Source organism: Bombus flavifrons, chromosome 12 (assembly GCF_040668555.2).
Source record: "Bombus flavifrons isolate JBK064 chromosome 12, iyBomFlav1_principal, whole genome shotgun sequence".
NCBI lineage: Eukaryota > Metazoa > Arthropoda > Insecta > Hymenoptera > Apidae > Bombus > Bombus flavifrons.
Window position 1 is genome coordinate 7,359,219 of NC_138453.1, and position 20,186 is coordinate 7,379,404.

At 39.4% G+C, this 20,186-nt stretch overlaps 1 protein-coding gene across 4 annotated transcripts in view; it reads right to left on the reverse strand.

Annotated features, from left to right (window-relative positions):
- Positions 1-20,186, reverse strand: part of LOC138185391 (zwei Ig domain protein zig-8) — a 293,791-nt gene that overhangs the window by 190,926 nt on the left and 82,679 nt on the right. The window lies entirely within an intron of this gene.

The following is a 20,186-nucleotide window of genomic DNA, read 5'->3' on the forward strand; positions in this document are numbered from 1 at the left end:
TACTTTTAGATTTTTGTTCCGGTATGTTTAAAATTGATATACTGTTACAAGTTTACTGGACGTCACGTGATTAATTGATGCAAAATAATAGGGCATCCAAAATTCAATTACTAAATTGTTCTGAAAATTTCTGCAACTTGGTTTGCTTTTCTACGCGGATATATTCCACAGTACTATGCTTTAAGCTTATACCTATTTCGTTTGAAATAACAACTGTTTAATTGTCTCTTGTTTTATCCTCAAAAACACGAATCAAACGTCATAGAAATTATTACAAACAAGAGAATTCTATAACAATTATATTCATTTATAACGAACAACATAAAACTACGGCAACTGTCATAACTAAATAGTATAGAAATCCATAGAAATACTCGCATGTAATGATCGGAATTGTATCTGAAGCTTACATTTCTGCCACGCAAACGAAATATTCAATAATCCTCAAAGAAAAATTGTGAAACAGAAGTCGCTGGCAGATGCAGCGAATCGGATAGATACGAGTTAAGCATGAATCCCGAGCTTCATCTCGAGATTCATCCTCGAGCGTCGTTCCAAAGTTGTGAAACACTAATGGAATTCCTGGTGGAAGCCGCGAAACGCTCGCGAATCATCGATATCGGTAAGGGGAAGGTCTCCAGAAGTCGGTCGTCTATATCGAATCTTTACGGTAATCTCGGTTGGTACACTTCCTTTCAGCTAGCTCGCCTCAATATTGCTGCCTCGTGGAATCGAGGGGAGGTTATCCGTGGCCGGAAACCGTATTCCGGCCACGAGATTCTTCCGAAGAAACTGGAGGAACTCGTTGCCGGATAAGAAGACAAAAAGCAAAGCCAATGCTAGCTGAGTCCGGAGCATCAAGAAATAAAGTTGAACGTGCATAATTCGCCCTCTCGTGGTTTCCCCTTGGTGGAACATCACGCGGTATTTCCGAAGGCGCAGCTTTATTCACCCGCGTACTTTTCTACACCAGTCATGGCCTATGTACAATATGTACATCGCGTAGTCACAGAGATCGAAGGTAGCTCTGCGCGCCATCGGCTTCCGATGAGCAATAAAAGTGCATTATTTCAATAACCGAACCGATTCTTCCGAGCCAGCGGCCTCCGACGACAGGAAACAACATCCCCTGGAATCCGGCCAAACGGTAAAGAAATGCCGAAATCCCGTCTTCCCAATAATCGGATGTGTTCCTGCAGTGTTTCTGGCACAATGCAGTTATCCACTTCAATGAATTTATCCTCCTTCGACGACTTTTCTCTGCTCCTTAGTTGTTTCATCCTTTCACCCTCCATCTCCTTCTTCTTCTGTTCCCTCCATTTACCTCATCCGCGGGACCTGATTCCGTATTCTTCTCACTACGTCGCCTGGTCTTTCAATGTTCGTTTGGATTCGTCAGATTTTCAATTCGAAATACAAATTTCACTGGTAATACGTAGCAGAAGTTATGATCGTTGCTTCTGGAACGTAGAAACTCTGTTAGCTTCTCTCCGGTCCCTCTGGAGGTGTCTTCAAGTTTCTCAGTTAGCGGTTTTACAAATTCAACCGAGTATCTGGATGTTTTCATTGCCGAGTCAAGTTTTATGATCTCGAGGCAAGTTGCAGAAGACAGCAATAAGCAGTCGCTCGAACTTGTCCAGTGAAAATACTTCTTTCGAGAGATTTGCTTCGAAAGGTCTTTATTCGGTGAACCACCGGCTTCTCGCAACAGATACCAGCTTTGAATTCTCGGCAACTGGCGAACTTTCTGAATCAGCTTTCGCGGTTAATAATTACGAACACGTGATCGTTATGGGGATTCAAATTAAATTTGCTTATCGCGAGGCAACGTAGTCCTGCGAGTTCCGATAGAAAACGGGTCGGAAAAAGTGGATTTCACCGAGCGTAGAAACTTTCATACACACCCCATTGGCTATCGAGAATTCTACGTATCGTTGCATCTACTTGTTCCCTGTCCTCGTTCGGAAAACTTTGACCTCTTCCGTGGTCGGTATCAAAGTGGCTTAGTATCGATCTCGTGGTTCGTGACCGGCCTGCGAAGAATTTTCAACCGCGTCGCATTCCCCATTCGTAGACTCGTTCGTTTCTGAAACTAAAGTTGCGAGGGGGGGGGGGAGAAATCTGGAAAGAGGGTGAGTGAAACTGCAACGATGTCCAGCTTCGATCGAACTCGATTCGTATCAAATTAAAAATCAAGCGAACGTTCGAGGAAAAGTTGACGGCGACGAGTTTGTTCGCGCAAGTTCCTGGCGAATATTGAAAATGTTATTTCGCGTTGTCTGGATGTTGGGCTGCCTCCAACGCTCTCCAACTGCCCCACCTTTTTGCCTGCCTTTCCGATCGCGCTCCATCGACCCTCTCCTGATGGACTCCACGCTTTTTTCATCTCACTTTCTCGTTCCTTTCCCCTCTCTTCCTCCGATCCTTCTGTGCTGTCTCTACTGACTACCTCGAGCACTGGACATTTACACGCATCGACGAATTCCCGTTTTACATGTACGTTCGATCGATTTGCCCGTCAATCTCCACCCTTTTCCTCTTATCGTCCGCGACGCCCGTCACCGTTAATAATCGCGCGAACAATCTTCGTGGACGCGCGACTGATTTGCCAGCGAAAACTAACGCGAGGCAGACATTGCGGCTGCACGTTGCAACTGACAGACCAAACTAGAACAGACTGGACTCTTCACAGGGTGAATAAGTGAAGTTTCCTGATCGTGCATTCCTTTTGTACCCTTCTGTTCGTTACGCGAGAGAGTGGCTTTAGCTTTCATACTTTTTGTATTTTATTCTTTTTATTTCGTATTACGATATTCTTGCAGGAGAAGACTTAATTTATCATTTTCTCCTACGTTCCATAATCTGCTTTGCTCCATTACTCTTAACTTTGTTCAAAGGTTTGGAATGCTTTCAGGTTTCGTATCACTTAAGAATGTAAAAAAGGGAGAAGAATTTAGAATTTCGCTACCTTCTAAGGAAAGTTAGGGGAAATCAAAAAATTATGAAACTTTCAGTGCAATTCTGTGCATTTTTGGTGGTACAGTGTAATTTTAGAAGCAAATTAATTCGCTAATTTTGAATTAATTGCGAAATTAGTAGGTGATTTAAAACGAGCAGAATTGGAGAACTTTATAATTAAAAGCGAATGGAAGTATCTAAATGATCAGTTCGTAATTTTTCGTAAAAATTTACGGATTTAGAAGAGTGTGGTTCCGCGAAATTTAATATTTTTGTATTGTAGGAATGTTATATTATAAGTTTATAGAAAACAGTATGATAAATACAATATCGTTGCACTCACACGAAATCGAATATAATACCGCGTTTCGAGTATTCGTTTCTCACTAATTTTACGACACAACAACACAACGAACATCACACGACCACGATAAATTCAACTCTGACAGCATTTTCCATGCTCATTTTTCCCTTAACATACCTTGGTAACGATCACAACACTCCTTGACAACATTAACATATCTTGACAACGCTAATAAACAATTACCCCTCACGCACGTCCTTTCCTGACGTCACACTATCCCACAGTATTATATATTTTTTCATGTCGTTTCCTTAATGCAAATGTCATACTTTAATTTCCAGTTTTAAATAGCGATCTGAAGATATTTGAAATTATATGTAACAGAAAGTGCAAAAGAACAAGTATCTTTTTGTAAAGTAAGAAAGGGTAACTGATATTCGAAACTTTTTCCAATAACGCCATATGTTTGCCAGTGGCATCCAATTGTCGTAAGTTCACGCCTCTTTAACCTTTAAGTCGGGGTTTGGCCTAGCACGCCAGGTTTCAACAAGATCGTTATCCCTGAAATATCGAAAGTTTCTAAAGCTGGAGTTGCGCTTCTGTTAAACTTTCAAATTGCTTCCACCTTTATTAAAATCATATAGACCGTAATGAAGCTATCAATGAAGCTACCATAATCTACTAGCACCGACGGCGATCTTGAACGTAAAACGCAATTTTCTTCGACGCCTTCATTCTACTTTTCAGTTTTGCCATAATAATGAACTTATCAACCGATTTTCGAATTATCCATGAAAGAAACAAATGTAGCGTTTCAACGAAGATGTCACATATTTTATTTGCTTCATTTGAATTCGATTAAAATCCGTAGGAACGCGTTCAACAATTTCAATTGAAATTTAAATTGAAAGCTAAATTGAAACCCAAACGATTAAGCACAAAAATTTCAATTAAAATATTCAAAATCGAATTTACGTTCAAACCCAAACACGATCAGGCACAAGAGTTCGAATTCAAATATCCAAATTACAGTTTGAATTCACATTGAAATATTCGAGCTCGCGTTGAATCGTAATTTAGACGTATTCTGCACCGATTCCCCTCGATTCCCGCTTACCTATCATTCCCCATTCGATACCATGTATTTCCAACGCATATCTATTGTTACTAAACTTTTCAATTTTCCGACGAATTTATGACACAGCGAGCCACTCGCGAAGACACGATTCAATCTATGCTCCCCTCTCGCGTCTCGATTTTCTCGACAATATCGTTCCCAAGTGTCGTACAGCCGCGAATCGAATTTTGTCGACCTCTTGCCCCTCCTAGTAACAAATGTACGTACGGCTCAATAATGCGTTCCGAATCGTGGCCGAGCAAAAATGCCCAGAAGATCGAGTACAATGTCCACATTCCATTTTCAGGGATACACATCATAAATCGGGTCACGGATAACCCACGATCGACGAGAACGATCGAGAAATCGATCAGACGGTCACTGAACGTCGAGTTCTATCGTCTATATCGACGTCGAAACATTCGAATATCTCTCCCCTTGCTTCTCCCTTTTACTTTTTCCATTTTCACTGTTCACGCGCATCCAACCACACAGACAGATCCAGAACTTCTCCCGTGGATTTTTCTTCGAAGATCTGGGAGCGCAGGTGTCCCGCGGCGAGGATTCCCGAAGGAGATTTCCAACAGTCTAACGTTCGTATCGTTTCCACGGTGCGCGAGATTGCGTCGCTCACGGCCGTCTTTTTTCTTTCTTTGTTGGTCTGTTTTCGATTTCAGCCTCTTCGCGACCCCATAATCTCTTCCTTTTCGGAGCGCCAGGGGATGATTCGCAGGACAGAATTGGAAAAGACAACCCGATGAGTCCTGGGAGCAATGAACGAGCCACCCAACGTGAGACCGGGGGAGTTTATAATCGAAGGAAGCTACGATTTCCAGATGTATTATGCTCGAAGCTGCGAAAATCTTCGAACTGGGAACGATTCGATAAAAGAAATCTCGTATAAGGAATTGCAAGAAATAAAAAGAATAAGCAAAAAGAATTCTCTAAACAAAACATTTAGTTAGAGTGAACCTAGACGTTTCAGTTTGTTAGATGTTCGATAGTTCGATTGATAGGTCAGTTTCGGTAAATGTTCCAGTTTCCTAGTTGTGTGATTTAGTAAAGCAAGATACGCCAAACTTTTTGCCTTGTCTATTTGCACCACCTGTCAACGGGGTTAGAAAAGCGGGTGGGATTCGAGTGTCCAGGCATCTCTCAACGAAATTGCTTCTTCCAAGCTTCCCTGGACACTTCGTAAATCTTCCCTTCCTGTTCTTCCACCCCAGGTTATTTTTTCACCCACGACCTAACTGGCCAATTAAGTGGAATCAGCGAAGAAACGAACGTTCACCCCTTTCCTCGTTGTTCGTTTCCGTCGATTCGTCGGAAGTGTTGACGGTACAGCAACGGGAATGCTCTCAACAGACGGAAGAGCTTACACGGAACACCGATAACAATTGGAAAACGGGTCAATAGACGCTCCCCCTCTTTGCCCAAACTCTTCTTTTGCCTTTCTGCTTTTCCACGAATTTATTGCACCTACTCGAACTATTCGAACCTTCTTTCTACTTCCTGCTTCTCTCTCATATAAATACTTTTTATTCGCCCTGCTGTCTGGCGTTTAATTTCAAAGAAGAATTACATCCCCTTTGTTTGCGCAATCGCATGAATATTCGATGGCAAGGTCCGCCAGTCATACTGAAAAATAATAACCAGCAAGATTTTGCGTATACAGCCGCCATGATTTATCTGCACTCTCTGCCAGGACAGAACCCGGTTAGCCAAGACGTCACGCGGCCACAGAGTACAATTCATAACGCGGAATTGATAGTAAATTAAGGATTCAACGGACGGAATACGAGCGGACGGTAAAAGTTAAAGAAACAGGCCGAATCGATAAATCTTGCTTACGTAACACTCGAGAGGTCGAGGCGCTGGTTCGCTGGGTAAACGCGGACCCGCGAATCCGCCGAAAGGAAAGCCACTTCCGGGGAAATAGTATTAAGTACTGCGCTGATCGTAAATAACGCGCGTCGCCGTAATAAATGAACACCGCCGCGTTATATCGTTAAACCGGCGGAAGATACGGCTGACATTAATCACCGGCGAATCAGTCACCATTGAAAAACCGTCTGCTGGAAGGGTAGTAGCTGCGGACGAATAAAAGAAAGCTACTTAATGTCATCAATCAACAGCATAAAAGGGAGTAACCAAAGCTACTGTTATGGTACGATATCGTTGTCGTATCTGATCGGCATTTGACACGTCAGCTGTTGATTTTCATTTATTCGTTCATTTTATCTGCGATCCCGTGTACCAATAAATAATTTTTTCGGAAATTTCATTTTAATGTTATTTAGTAATTAAAAGAGAGTATTTTAGTATAACATACGTAGTTGGAAAAGAGAAACAATCAATTTCATTCAAAGATATAAGAATTTTATGTGACAAATCATCGTCGAGTCTTATAAAAAGAAAGACCAACGATATACAGTATATTTTTTTAAAGTATCCAAAAAATTGTTTGAATCAATTTATGATTGATTGACAAAGAATTTTTGAATTATTTCTATATAAAGAATAAAAATATTTTCTTCTGGTCTTCGCAAGAGTTCAATACGAATTATTACGAAATTTTTGTTCCAATTTCCTGACTTGCAGTTAATGTTCTCCACGTTAAATCGATAAGCATACACACAGAAAATTCGTACCTATAACCTGAGACTGTATGTAACTCTACAATGTAAGTTAAATGTTGTTACGCAATAAACGTGTTAAAAACAACCTTCGAAAGATCTCAATACATTGACAAAGAACTCGTAGGACAAGAAATTGAAAAAATTGTACGTGTCCAAGTTTCTAACCGGCTTTCCATTGTCGTAAATTAATAGGATCACTCACCAACGCGTATTGCGTTTCTGAATACGTATACCTGTTTTATAATAATACCTTGGTAACTCTACGAAAGTTGTCAAGTATAAACGTCTCCGGGTTCTGAATGCAGTGGAACTCGTCATAAAACACCAAGTCCCAGGTCGCTAGCTAATTCAATATCGCAGCCCGATCAGAAGTTTATTTTACTCAAAGCCTCTTAAACATCCACACAAAACCTATCCAAGGGCTCGCAGCTGCGCAACCGTTTTCGAGTTAGCTTTAACGCGATTGAACTTCTCCGATTGTTTCCACAGTTCTTACGACGCCTGGTGTACTCTACCCGCGGAAAAGTGTTGCCCGTGCACTTTGGCCCCCTTCCCTAGAGCCGAACCTTATTCACCAAAGGCAAACCCTTGGATCGGTTCAATTAACGAACAGAATGTGCTGACCCGTGACTTTCGAACGTTAATTAACTCTATGCGCCTAAGTTCTTCTTTCCGTGCCTTTGTTCTTTGCCACGGCAACCTAACGTTCTAGTTCTGGTACCTTGTTACTTTTTCTTCCCTCTCCTTCTTTATTTCCCTGTTTTTCTTCTTTTTTTTTCAAACTATGGCAACACAAACCGAAATTTAAACGAGCAGATAGAGCAAACGGTGTACTTATTCATTTAGCGACAAGTAATGAGCTACGAGGTGGCAAAAAAGCTGCCAGATTTCGAGGCAACAGCCGAATGTATGAGTTGCGGACCAGACTGCTGCAAACATCAGTCACTCCTGTGAAGTATTTAGGTAGTTTTCGTTGTACTGTTACGTATGATATCTGTGCTCCTTCTCTTATGTGATATTTTATTTACTATGCAGTAGTATACAAATCTACGATAATATTACCCGTGTTCCATTGGAAGTTGGAAGGGAACGGCTTTCAATTTAATCAAAACGACTTTCTGTTTAATCAAAAGCCCGGAAGTCAGTAAAAACCAGTGTCGTTTTAATTGTGTGAATAAGTTTTCACTTTCGAATGTTTAATATAAAATTTTATTATCTAACAGTTTCCTGATTTTTACACCACTATTCGCGTTATCGAATATTTTGTGAAATGAGTGGCTATTTCATAAAGATCTAATTACCGCTATCATTAAATTAATTCGCGAAAGGGCTTCACAGACAGATATTGGAAATAATATTTTACACATAATATAAAATGTAATATTATATATATTATATGATATAAAATATTATTCTTCCGGCAAATGTGGGTTAATTTTCCGCCACAGCACATGTTGGTTTTGACGGTTAATTCAGCGGCTGTCACATACTTGTAACAATAGCGTTTCACCATTGTTTGATGTATAAAATCACAGTTGAATTGGAAATTAAAGAAATAAATTTGAATTTGCGATCGGATTCAAGTTCGTTACGGAAATTGCGAACAATTTGATGTTTTTTTTTATATTTTCTTCGGATCGATTCGTCAGAGTGTCAGATTTCTAAGGCTACAGAGTACAAAAGGGAATTCTCTTCGTTTTTTATTTTTCTTTTTACATTAGAGAGAAAACATTCGTCAGTTCGCAATTAATCTTGAACGGAATAAAACCGCTTGAACCCGACCAGTTCCGGTAGAAACGCTGGGAACGGATACTTACACGGATCCTCGACAGAGTTTCAACAGGAAAGAGAAAGAAGCAGAGACGAGCTTAAGGTTTTAATTTATAGCTGGCGGACCCACCCTTAATCTGGCAAATCTGTAGAGTGCCGTGTTACTCGTAAATAACCAAGGCAGAAAGTATTATTTTGTATGAAAAACAAACTGAAGACAAGAAATTAATACCTGTCCCTTTGTATCGCGAAATAAACCGTAGCAACTAATCCTTCTGTAATACTCTACACACCTGCGGAATTATAATATCTCAGGTTAGATACGTAAAAATGATACTTCGTTGTGTCGTTTTCTCAAATCCTTTTTCAATTTCAAACACAGATTGCATAAAACATAAAAATCTGAAAGAAAATTATGTTAAACAAAAGGATCTAAATTTTTCATTCATTACGTTAACACAGTACTTTTCTAAATGAAATTCTCAGTAGCTTGAATTTATCTTTGCCTGTAGCAAAATTTAACTTTGACTTGAATTTTCAATGCGATTTTTTAATCCTCTTATATTTGATGCAGCGTATAGTATTACATTTTCACAAGTCATTCGCTAAATCTGTTTTTCGCAAAACTTGAGTTAATTATGTACAACGTTCCAAATATATTTTGCACTTGACATTGTTACAACAGCGATCAACTAAAGCTCGTTCGTGGTAAAATCGTAAAGCAAGCGATTCATATACTGAATGAAGAAGACGTAGCTATTAAGCATAAAAATGAACATTTCCTCCGCTGTAGTCACGTTCTATTAACTCTTACGATCGTCACGATTTCGACTGGATGGCGTCAGTCTTACATCGAGTTTCCATTAAGAAAAGATTCTCGTATCTCTGTGGCTTGAATCCCGGCACAATGGCCGTATCATTAGACTAGCACCCGCAACAAAAGGATACGGATAGCGGATACGATTAGTCCAGCCTGGCTGCTTGATACCGGCTTTTCTTACCTAGTCAACCGGTATCGCGTAACATTTTACACAGCCGCGGTTGACAACAATACCCACAATCCTTTCTGCTTCTTGTCGTTTACCAGTTTCAGTTATATAAGATTCCTCTTTCTCCCTCGTCTTTTCTTTATACCAAAGTGCATTAGGACGTGGTCGAAGCAGACGAACGATACAGCGGGAATGATAATGAGAAAAGTCGGAGATCAAGCGTAAATTTTATTTTTCTCGGAGAAATGTATCGTGAAGAACTCGGGGAATGAAAAAGAGCGAGCTCGTTTTGTTTCCAGCGAAGAACGTAGCATGCTATCGTGAAAATTTTTCAAGTATCCCAAGGCATTCTATGGCATCTCGTATATATTTTACGAGCGGCGCGCAATGAACATCGGCGAATCACCAACGATATAGTTCAATTTTTATTGTGCACCGTGTGCGCGGAGTATGTAAAAATTGTTCAAACGTCAATCCTGAATCAAGCGTTTCGCGTGAAATTGATGAATTGATGTACGAGGAAACGAACCAATGTCAAATCAATCCGCTTGGTAACTAAAATTCTTTTCCGTTGTATTGTGGATTAATTAATTGTTTAATGAACGAGGAAATATGCACGAAGGAGCCACTAATATTCTTTTATTACGTCGGAAAAGGTAATATTTCATAAATTATCGCGATACGTTCATTATCAAGACATCGTTAATTTTGTTTTATTAATGAATGGCCAACGTGTCTTTCAATGCGTATACCGATTCACTTTATGTATCGTATATTCGTACATACGTTTACAGTCAGGAGCAAAAGTTTACATACACCTCCTTACATTTGGAATCGAATATTTTATCTGTTGGAATCAGATGCACATTTATAAAAATAACGTTTGATCGTTCTATCTGTTAATTACAAACTTCTATAAATATCCTTCTTAATATTGATAACATTAACTATCTTCTAATTATTAATAATTCGTCCTAAATCTTTCACGAGTTTCATGTTTTTTCTCCATTCCTCCCGCAAACATTTTAACACTAACGAGGAAATACAAAATTACTGTATATCGTTGATATGTGAACGTAACTAATTCTACAACCAAATAGGGTTTTGCAATTTCTTTTAATAAAATATGTAGGACATATAAAATACAGAAAGATATATAATATTTATAAAATTTGTAATATGTCAGTAAACTCTCGTGATTGACTGTACCCAGCAACTCTGCAAGTAATTCAAATCTATCCAGATGAATACAACGAACGTATCAATCATTAACGAACATGGCTTCCATTATATTGTAGAAAGCAGATGCTGATAAAACGATTATCATTAAGACCCCATCATTTTACCCGAATAGAAGAGAGTGAACAAAGTGACGAACTCATTACGAGGAGAGTTACCTACTTCAAAAATTTTTCCTAATAGCCTCCCGCGTTCGCGAACGATGTCTCATAGACTCTCTCCTTTTTAGTCCCGGAGGCCACATTTTTAATAGTGCCCCCTCTTAAATTATGTCTGCGACCCGCTGATAAAAGCTGGAAGGCATTTTTAGCATCGACCGTCATCGACGCCTAGCATTCTCCGTCAGTTCTCATCCCCCTTCCATTTTTCTTTCACCCTCGACTCGAGCTTCCGCGTCTTTTTTTCTATGGCTCGTGTCGCAACTCTCCTCTTTCGATATCCACCAGCGAGGACGTAGCTCATTTTGCCCGGTTTAATAGATCACGCTACGACAGATTTGGTTTTTTACTCGAGATAATAATAATTTCTTTTTCAGGAAAAATAATTATCAGAATCCCATCGCCTTAGTTAACCATCCCTATTGATAAATTGCGTCTTTCTCTTTGTCTGCTAATCATAGAATTTTTTGTGTATTTGTGGTTCATAGACAGAGAGCAGTAATGTTTCGAGAACGTTTCGAGGGAAAAGAATAATAACTTATATTACAAACATAATAATTCAGACAATTGAATATGAGACTTTTCTTAAAAAAAGGTTTCTTAACTCAACTCTCAGGAAAATTATATACCATTTTAGGAATCTATATAATTTAAAATTTGCAAAATTCGTTGTGCTCTAACTTATTGGCCTCTGTCAATTTAAATAAAAAAAGGGAAAAGAAGGATGAGGTCTCAATATCAGCAGTAAATTCCGAAAAACATCTTGTAACGTTTCGTACGTTTCAGCTTTTACATTTATTGCCTTTTTTAAATTCAATTTGTTCAAAAAACTTATGATATGTAGCATGACGTTGGAATGTTAATGAAAATTTAATCTTCTATCAATCGTACAATTTTCTATATATCCCCAATTCATAAACAGAGTGAATAGTAAAGTTTCGAGAATATTATGAAGGAGAAAATAACTGTAAATGTTGAATGGATTCGTTTCTTGGCGATAAATGTTTACGACAGCCAGCTTTGAAATTGGAGACTTTGTGATGTATTACGAATACAACTTGCAGTAGGAAAGTGGGTTATGATAGATTTAAAATTCTTAACAGCCAAATCAAAAACTCGTAGCGTCTCGGAGGAACGTGTAAAGAGCAGTTTTCAGGAGGAATTTGGAAGCGTTTCATTTTGTTAAGCCACAAGTTCCACGAAAGCCAGTGAAATAAGATTTGATTACGCTTTATCATTTATCCATGTTATTTCGTGCTGAATAAATAAGTACCGATAGAACGAAGGAAAAGGAAAGAAATGAAAGAAAGAAACTATTCAGTGCTCGTGAAATGGTTCGAAACGGGTGAATCTGAACGAGCTTTGGGCAATAAAAGGCTGAAAGAAAATAATTTTGTCGAGACTTCATCGTCCATGCGACGGAAAATGACTCCCTTCGCCTTTAACAGACAGCTCTTAGAATGGTTTGATAACTCGAGAAGTCTCGATTCAAGATTACTCGAGTTAACGAAGCGTACCGTCATTCGCCAAGTGTTTAAAGAAGTTTCGCATTTAAAGTCAATCTTCCGGCTATTTGTTACAACTGAAAAATACGTTTCTTTTTCACCCGCCCTAATGAACTTTCTGTGAATTCTTCAATTGTGCCAATAATAAGGCCAGATGAAGCCTATCACACAATGGCCAGTTTTCTTCAATGACTGAAGATTCAAATTCAAATGTTCTAATATCAAAATATTTCAATTTTCGAACCCTCAAATTTCCAAATTTAAGTTGACTAGGATTCCTAAACCAATCCTCCACAGTTTATCAAATTTATTGCGCAAGCTCTGCTATACGTGACTCCAAAGCATCATTATTATACTGTGGATACTTATGCAAATTCATATTTCTATGAATATAATAAAAAAAGAAAAGAATGGAATTTCAATATTTAATGCATTTTCGCGTATTACGTACATCGTATTCATTTTTGCATCTTCAACTTTCCTTAAACACCTAGAAACTTTCCAAACTTTCCTAAATGTAAAAAAATCGCCCAAAGTCAAAGGAACCTACTGTAGAATCGACGATTTCTTTTCATCAAGATCTAATCTCGCAACTTTGTTTTATCTTCCAGGCTTGATAAAATTAGCACGTAGTACATGTACCTATCACCTTTGCAATTTGTCACATGTCAGATTTCAACAAAACAAGGGGTTTGCTTATCATTCCGATCGAATCTCTAGCAAGGCAACATCATGCGTCCTTTCGAGTTCCATCGACAGGCTCGTTCTGCTCGTGTCTCCCTGATTCGCAACCGCAATAACCACGTCAATTCAATTCGTCCATAGAGTCGATAGAAACGGCAATAAAGCCACTTTGGTCGACGAAATTTAGTCGATCACACCCACAATCAGTCTAAGCGTCAACCCGGTAATTTCTGTTAGATGCCACACTTTGTCCAGCAGCTTTCGCGAATTCGTAATGGTCGTTTTTAGTTTTCTATCCGCGCTAAGCCGTCGTAAAGCTGATTGACGAGAATCTCATAATAATGTTTTGTATAAGGACGTAATTATGCGATCATGGATTATTTTCTTCATGTATTGTACTTCTCAACACCATTCGTTTTATGATCGATTTTATTGATGATTTTATATTCTATTTATATCTATATACGTTTGAAAGTATCTAAGATGCATTAATTAAACGTTTACAGTGTTCACAGAAATCCCGTCCCGATAAAAGTTTACATTTTTATGCTTTCCAATCATATTAGGTATTAACATTAAAAAATGTACAACAAATGGAATTCATCAGTTTGACTTGTTACTACAGTGTCGCGTCTTTAACTTCATATTGCATCCTATACTTTATTGTCTGGAATCAATTCTACTGGAAATACGATTTTGTTCGTCGATGAAGAGGAATTGTTAACTGCATTTACTCGGTTTTAATTGGGAATTATAATTCACGGCCTCTCGGCGATTACCCTCGGATTCTTTTAACTGCAAACGAAGAGGATTCTCACTATCCCAGTTTCCCGAAGAATCAAACAGCTAGCGGGGTCCTCGTGTCCGTTTCACCTCCGTCCACCGTAAATACAGATAAAGCTAATTGAGAGCAATCGTTTGACCGAGACGGACGGTACTCCTTTAATTCTCCGGATAGAAGATAAAAGCTTCTTCTCGATTGCGCCTCGTCATCCCCTGATCCCTTCCCAACAGTCTACTATGTTATTGTTCCAATCTCCACCCGCGTTCATTGCCCATGGTATTAGAAGAATCGTCGAACGATGACTGTACCTGCACATATATGTATCTCGTATATTAAAGGATACTAACACTCCTCGTGGTTTCTGGTCCTCGTTCGTCCTCCAATCCGCAAATATACGCTATTGAAAATGAACGGTGGCGTGCAAGTGGGCGTGTCTCGCGTGGTGCTCCTAGATGGACAGGATCCTCCGACCGCTGTGCAAACTCCGTAGGACAGAGGCTCGTAATCGAGAAAGACTAGGGGGACCGGTGAGCTTTCCTCGAGAGTCCAGAAATCCTCGAGAATGCCGTTCGTTCGCAAACACTCGTCCTAGGCGGGGATTAGGAAGGAAGAATCCCGTGTCTCTCAGTCGGCTCGCTGACGATTGCATTTCTCGGTTCTTCCAGCAGAAATTGTTTCAATTCGACTCTCTGTCCCTTTAGTCGGAGAGCCGACGCGTCGATTACGAGATTAAATCGGACTTAGTCCACCCTTCCCCTCTTTTCCCCTTCCGCATCGTGACGTTCTTCGATGTCCCGGCTTATTTCACCGGCGTGGAAAACAATTTCCTGGATTCACCGCAATTAAAAGTCGCTCGCCGCTTCTGCCAACTTCCTGCTTCCTCTACCTCGCAACGATCCCCGGATGGTGGCCACATCAAACCACCTTCTCGTCGATCGATCATCTTCGATTATTAATTAGCCCGGCTAATGATTCCAGGAGACACGAGAGCAGAGTGACGGGTAATTAAGAAGAAACGACGAGGAGACCTTTTTGCCACGGTTAGAGGGATTATGATAAAGCAGCCTGTCCAAAGATAACATCTGTCTGCTCGAAAGCTGCTGCCTCTCGTCCTTTTGCTCTCCTACATCCACCAGCGTGCTGACTTGCATTTTCTTTGTTCATTACTGACCGTGTCCGGCACACAGGTTGCAGGTGGCTCGCGGAAACTGGAAATTTTTTCCTGGCCGGATTGCGGCCAACAAAGCATATTCATTGTTTCATACTGGCTAGTTCTTCCCAGAGGAAGGCACTCCTCTGCTTCCTTTATTATTCATACTTCTTTCTTTTAATTAAACTTCGCGTGGAGTGTGTTATAAACGACATTCCGTTTTTAGTAATATCAAAAGAATTTTTATGAACTTTAGGATGAGCGATAATTTAAAAATATTTTTAGATCGTGTTTAATGAACAATGGTCGAAGATAGTTTTGGACAATGACATACGCGCTACTGCAATTAACCTGTTAATGTCTTTAGTTAGCGTTTCGATGGAAGAGGTGAAACCCGCTTTATGCAAGCGACAGCGATCGATTAATTTGTTCATTGAACTTTAATGAACGTAACCATAGTGCTAATAAGATATCTACTGCAAACGGTTCGTCTCCAACACAGGGTACATTACGCCCGTCCGAGATGATTGAAACTTCTTGGATCGGCCTCGCTATAATTGGTATTTCGTATAATTAGTTGTCGATTAGATTTACCTCTCTAAAACTTTGCCCTGGCTGTGTAAATATTTCAATGCACATATGGTCTCTTTAAATATTCTCCTCAAATTCATCTCGACCAAACAGAATTTTTTATCCACATCGCAAGCTCTCTTTATGTATAACAGTGCCAGGAACAGGTAAATATATTCAAAGACAATTATTTCACCCTAAAGTCGTGCACGGCGTGTGATCGATGACAAACAGAAGAAACTCCACGGGCATCCGTGCTGAACAGCTGACACAAAACAACCGGTCGTCGTACTTCAACCCAATTTCCCCGGCAACTCCTTCATCTCAATTAACTACGCCCTTGTCGTCTACGCCAATTTACCATTTCCAACGAGCTAGCAAGAGCTGTCTGTCCTTCGTTAAACTACGATTCACCTGACTGAATATGCCATCCTGACTAATTCCTCGACATTTCGTTCCACTACTATTCGTTACACGATTATTCGTTTCGCTCTTATGATTTACCCCGTGTCGTTACGCCATGTTCCATAGATTCTTCGTGCTGACATTCGTATCCTACATCATCGATGCCATTATGTCAATTGACGTTATCAGCAATGCCTATCTCTGTCGGAATCACTTGGAGGATTCACTATCTCGTTTATCGCGGGTGTGCGCATACAAATATACCTGTGTTACACACGCACACAGCTGCAAACACGTGCAACATTTCATTCGACGGCGTAGCTACCCCTACCAGCCCTCGGAAACCGGGTACACTGAACGTGGGCCCCTTGTCGCTAGACACTGCATCCGTATCTTCGTGTGTACGTATCAAGCGACGCCCAATAAATCCACGGTTTAATTAAACTAAGTTTAAACGGATCCCTCCTGCCCCTGGTATAAAGCAGTTATATGTATTACGTTCCTGATCCGCCGCTAAATCAATTATCGGAGTTACACAAGCGCCAGGGAGTGTCACGTGACTACACTTCGTCTCGGATGCCTCGATAAACCGTCTGACTTTTTATTGCAAAACTGATTTTGATAATTACATAGGAACATATTTCGTCGATTTTATTGATTTTCTTATTCAGGTCAACGTTCATAAGTTTCAGATTCGCAGATACATATAAAAGTATCTTTTATATCATGTACTATATCTTTTAGGTTTAAATTCAAGTTTGTAGTAGGATTTGAGTTAAGTTTAGGTTAGACAATAAATAAAGAAAAGAAAGAAATTGCAATATGTATGTGATTTTATGGTAATTATATAAAATTCGTAGAAAAAAGACATGACAACTGGACATTTCAGTGGAATTTCACATTTGTTTCGAAGTTCAACAATATAACTATGACGATTGAATGTCATCACAGTGCTAGTGAAGTTTCAACATGTTTCATAGAACACACTTAATGTACTCATAAAAGATTCCAATACTTTCTCCAATCGTTATAATTACTCTGATTTTTATTTACAAATGCATTCGTCCAATACTCGAAATATTTCCGTAGAACGCGTATTTTTTCGTTTTCCTTCGAAAATATCGTTTGGACAGTGAATTAACGTTCCCAGTTCGTTCAATACGCCGAAACGTTTACGTTCCATCGATCGATCGTGTGTGTTCCTGTGTTCGTTAACGCGACGGACAGGAAAGATAATGTTTTGCGAACGATCGAACTGTTTCCAATAGAAAACAAGCCGATGAATATGCGTAGCGAACGATTGATTAAGCGGGGAAGAAGCAAACCGACTAGATAGAATAATTAAATGGTCACTCTTGCCACGCGCATCACGAATTCCTTCTGCGGACTAGCATCACGCTGGTGTACATCGTACACGATTAAGCCTAAGCCATTCGAACTATTTGCGCCGGTACATGCGATGGGAAGGGCTCGATTAAACAGATCACTTCCGTGGAGCCGGCACGTTACAATCGTGCTGCTGCCCTCCGGTTGCAAACGAGATGCAACCCCCTCCACTATTTTTCTCCACGAAGGAGAGAACAGTGATCTAGCGCGAAGCAACAGTTTTCCAGGAGAATTTTAAGAAGCCCATATATCACCGTATCAAACCTACTGCATTATTCAGGCTAATATATAACCCTAATAAGTACCGAATAGATTTCACTCGACAATTCGCGGTGTTACTAATGCGCCTTAAACACGATGCAGAATAAATAGAAGTACGGTTACTTGGAAGAAAAGTGTACGTGAAAATAGAGTAAAAAGAGAATAATGCTCTTCGTGAATTACAGAAAGCGTTTTACCACTTAATGGGGGAAAAACAACATGAAATTATATAGTTTTTAATAAAAATATGCGATTAATGTATGCGATCGTGCAGTGAGGTAATAAATTGAACGGTGTAGTAAGCGTGGAAAAAGAACCGGAGGATAAAGAAATCTCGACTGCGTGAAAGGTATTTAAGCAAAAATGTAAAGCATCTGTACTTCTTCTCATCGTCTAAGGAATGATTTTATTTCATTCGAAACTGATCACCAAGTATTATCATTCTATATCTCATATTACAGATATTTATGAATTTACGAGAATTTTAAATACTCAAATATGTACAGAATGTGCAAAGGTTAAATATTCAAAGTAAACTACAAAGCTCTTCTTTTCCTTTACTTGTATTCAGAAAAATATAAATTTTTGCATAAAATTCAATAGTATAATCCAAAATATTCGGTTGCGCACCGGCTGTATCATTTAACTCATTCTTCAATACACAGCGATGGGCGTATAAATAGACAAATGTTCACTCGTATATTCGACCAATTGTGTTAAAAATATTTTTATTTTTCTACTATAGAGGATTTAAACATAAACTTGTACTACTATATTTTGCATGACAATTAAAAACTAAATTAAGTTGAATTTAATATAACTTTCCTTATTTATGTACTATAACATTTTTAAAATCTTCAAAAATTACATAATCCTCTACCCGACTAAAAATTCCTAATTCACTATTTAACATATATTCTTTGATCTTTGTTCGCCTCTGTAGCCTCTACATTTGCGTTCGCCGCACACGCTTCTACATCTCATGTATGCATACAGTACACCAAGTATTGATAGAGAGAAAGGGGCTTGGCTCTGTAACCACTTGGTTGAGTATACCTGATCGGTTCATTTGCCGCTGGCGAAGGTACAGTCACCCTGTGATCACTTGGCAATCCTAGTCTAACCTGCACTTGCTTCTTCCGCTACTAGAGACTCTCCTGTCCAGCAATTAAAGACAGTGCTTGAGCAGCACGGGCTAAAGACAGACACGCCGCTATTGACAAGTACAGGGAAGCATGTATGTATTTACGTGCATACACGGACGTCGAGTATTCAGCACAGATTCGAGAATGCGAGTCGAGGAGAAGAAGAGATTTAAGGGCTGTCTTTCTTGCTGCTAACCCGATGGACGTTCAGTGACGCGTTAAAGTAGACTCGAGCTGAACACGTGATGTCAAAGAGACATCCGTCGTAGTGAACATCGTATAAAAGCGGAACGCGATAGTCTTTGGCTGATGGATTTGACTGTAGTGTAAGGTAATTGAATTCACGACGACCGCTCAAGAAAGGTGATTTTTATTGTCGGAACGTCGTTCACGAGCATCGAAAGAAGGCAATAGGATTTATAGTTTATAGCGATAGCGGCCGTGGTAACAAATGACGATTTTTATCTATCAAACTTTCTTTTCTATCGATGAAATTATACAGTACGGACGATACTTGATTTCGCTCAATCAAGACTAACTTACAGCGTCCACAATTAGAAACGGAGTGTGTCTATTATCTTAATTTCCCCTAATTCCTGCGATAATTAATAATTCACGCGTATCTCATGAACCGTGAGCAAGTGACCGGAAAATGTAGCAACAATATGCGTGTACGCGGCAATAAGTAAATATTACACAATCTCCACGGACGTGAGTCCGGGGCGAAAGCTAGTCATTACGCATATTGATACAGTTTATAGGTACGTATGCTAATGAATAAATACCAATAATTATGCGAAGATTTTGGTTCGCTGTTGTTCCTACCGATTTTAACAGTTCTCCCTCCGGCATTTAATGAACTGTATTGTGTTAGAAAATTATTGGTACCGGCTCGTTAAAGTTTGGCCGATCCTATCGGACCTTTCTCGTCCCGCCTAAAATTATTCCCGATTGTATTCATACAATTATTGTAAACGTTCCTGATGTACGGATTACGTAAAAGAAAAATACAACTGTATACAATCAGCCAACCGTAGTGTGTATATTGATTCATGAAATTAATCGATAAATGAAATACCATGAAATATAAATGAAAATGTTCCCCTTCTCTTATTTTCTCTA